Source organism: Sinocyclocheilus anshuiensis, unplaced genomic scaffold, assembly GCF_001515605.1.
Source record: "Sinocyclocheilus anshuiensis isolate Anshui unplaced genomic scaffold, SAMN03320099.WGS_v1.1 scaffold674, whole genome shotgun sequence".
NCBI classification, from domain to species: domain Eukaryota; kingdom Metazoa; phylum Chordata; class Actinopteri; order Cypriniformes; family Cyprinidae; genus Sinocyclocheilus; species Sinocyclocheilus anshuiensis.
This window is the reverse complement of record NW_015542395.1, coordinates 128,101-131,255: the sequence shown is the minus strand read 5'-3', so window position 1 is coordinate 131,255 and position 3,155 is coordinate 128,101. Positions and strand designations below refer to the sequence as shown.

Genomic DNA, 3,155 nt, shown 5'->3' with positions numbered 1-3,155 from the left:
TGTGTGTGTGTGTGTGTGTGTGTGAGTGTGTGTGTGTGTGTGTGTGTGTGTGTCTGTGACTGTGTGTGTGTGTGTGCGTGCGCGTGTGTGTGCGCGTACGCGTGTGTATGCGTGTGTGTGTGTCTGTGTCTGTGACTGTGTGTGTCTGTGACTGTGTGTGTGTGTGTGTGTGTCTGTGACTGTGTGTATGTGTGTGTGCCTGTCTGTATCTGTGTGTGTGTGTGTGTGTGTGTGTCTGTGACTGTGTGTATGTGTATGCGTGTGTGTGAATGCGTGTATACGGTTTGTACAGTATAAAAACCATTAGGCCTATGGGATGTCCCCACTTTTCACAAAAACAAACCTGTGTGTGTGTGTGTGTTTACAGATTCTCTGGTTAGTTGAGCTCTGTTCATTATCATGCTTGTCACTGATGTTGAGGCCCTGCTGCCTTCAGTACTTCAGTATAGAGTCACACAGATGAATGTGTGAATGTTTCACAGCAAGACAGTCAGTCAACCAAGTCACAAGATAAACAACACTGTGAAAAATGATTGTGGTTTTAACCGTAAAAGACTGTTAAATGCTACAGTAAAAACCTGTTAATTGGTTAACAGTAAGTTTCCATACTATGTATGGTGAATAAATGTAATTACAGTAAAATACTGTTAAAATGACTTTTTTTGGAAGTGAAAAACAGTAAATTGACACTCCCCGAATTCCCTGCATGACCCTTCATATTTGATGCTTTAATGGGAGCAAATTAATCACAAAATAGAAAATTCTGTTCCGTTTTGCTTTTGAATATTAGAAAGTACCCTTTAAAAAAAAAAAAAAAAAAAATGTGTAAATTCATGGGAGTTTTATTAAAAAGGATTCTGAAGCATGTTTTTAGCTTATGACATATCCTTGTGAAAAAGGCAATAAAATTATTCTAGTGAGCTAATTAAGAGAAAAGGGAAGAGTTTCCTAACCCTCAGGCGCTCATGGGGATCCTGACACTTGCACCAGCTCTTAAATCAGGACTGTGTGTGTGTGTGCGCCTGTGTGTGTGTCTGTCTGTGTGTGTGTGTGTGTGTGTGAGTGCGCGTTTTTGTGACAAATGACATAAATTTGTATAATGACAAAGGTATAACATAGGTATTACAAGGAGAAAGTGACTTTTCAGGACATTACCCCATGTCCCCACTTTTCAAAACGCTTATAAATCACACAGAATGGAGTGTATTGAAAATCTGAAATAGCACAAAGTTTCCTGTAAGGGGTAGGTTTAGGGGTAGGGTTGGTGTAGGGCAATAGAATATACGGTTTGTACAGTATAAAAACCATTAGGCCTATGGGATGTCCCCACTTTTCACAAAAACAAACCTGTGTGTGTGTGTGTGTTTACAGATTCTCTGGTTAGTTGAGCTCTGTTCATTATCATGCTTGTCACTGATGTTGAGGCCCTGCTGCCTTCAGTACTTCAGTATAGAGTCACACAGATGAATGTGTGAATGTTTCACAGCAAGACAGTCAGTCAACCAAGTCACAAGATAAACAACACTGTGAAAAATGATTGTGGTTTTAACCGTAAAAGACTGTTAAATGCTACAGTAAAAACCTGTTAATTGGTTAACAGTAAGTTTCCATACTATGTATGGTGAATAAATGTAATTACAGTAAAATACTGTTAAAATGACTTTTTTTGGAAGTGAAAAACAGTAAATTGACACTCCCCGAATTCCCTGCATGACCCTTCATATTTGATGCTTTTTCGTTGAAATAACTGTTTCTTCTTAGTTTTTTCTTATCAGTTGCAGACATTAGGGTTTTATATGGAAGCCCGTTTCCGCCAATGAATAAAAAAAAAGGTTATGGCGAATTTTTATCTTATAATTCGGGCTTTTTTTCACAGAATTGCGAGTTTAAATCTCAAAATTCTAAAACAAATTTAGTTTGTTTTAAGTTTAGTCTAATAAATTAAACAAAATAAATTACTAAAACTTTTAACAAAAATTTAAGTGAAAACAGAACATGAACAAATAAAATCAAAATAATAACATATATTACTATAAATGAGAAATTTCTTATAGTAGTTCATATGAATCCTGCGTGTTTAAGTCAGAGGTTTTCAAAATATTTAGAGAAAAACTGTGTAATTAAAAAAAAATAAAAATACTTTATTTAAAAATAAACAAAATTTAGATTGCAATTATAGATTATAATTTAATCTAATAAATTAAAATAATAAAATAAAAAATGAATAAAAACAAATTTGATTAAATTAGGAAAAGAGTAAAGTAAAAATACATATTTACTAAAAATGTAAACAAACAAATACAGTGCTGTAATGAGTAGAAAAAAATAATGAACTTTCCAAATAATATTAGACTTATTATATAATACTAAAACTCACGGAATAAATCAAGTCTTTAAGAATTGCCTATTAAGTGTTAGGATGTGTGTGTCACATGAGGATGAGCATGTCTCAAATGGACTATTTTAAAGATTAATTTATGGGATTTATGTGTCATTTTCCCATTCATAAAGTTCTCTAATGCCATTGAATGGTGCCACATTAATATTTTGTCTTTATTGGCATTGAGCCGAATGTGTTGATTGGAAAGGCTGTGTGTTTTGTTTCAGTGGTGTGAAGTGCATCATGTCATGCTGGTCTGCTCTGATTATCAAACTGTTTCCTTTTTAAATGAAGATTTGCGAAGTCAGCAGTAAATACAGGCATCTTCCTCTTTCATTTTTGATCGTCTTCCTGCACCGAGAGGAACTTCTGAAAGCACCGCGGCCTCAGACGGACTAGTGCTGCTCAGTGGCTGCTTGCGGTCGGCAGATAAAGTGTGTTTTAGATCACTGTAGAGAGCAGATGCGCACAGACATGTGATTTCACAGGACAGCTTTATTAGTGTGCTTTCCTGCCGTACCCGTCTCATCTTTACTGACAGTCGAGTGAGTAAATGGTAGTGATCCCTTCATTTCACACGCATCTGAAAATGCTGATTCATCTCTAAGCAACAGTCACCTAGGCGATACTTCCATGACAACCGAGAGAGAGAGAGAAAGTTGTGTAAAAGGGTTTGTGTGATGAAGCGCAGCCGTTTAATGACACGTGGATTGACTAACAATATGATTTATTTTAGGGATGCACCGATATGAACATTTTGGCCGATACCGATAAC

At 36.0% G+C, this 3,155-nt stretch overlaps 1 protein-coding gene across 1 annotated transcript in view; it reads left to right on the top strand.

Annotated features, from left to right (window-relative positions):
* The window catches only part of LOC107692822 (H(+)/Cl(-) exchange transporter 3-like), a 52,332-nt gene that overhangs the window by 552 nt on the left and 48,625 nt on the right, over nucleotides 1–3,155 (top strand). The gene's annotated exons all lie outside the window — the stretch shown is intronic.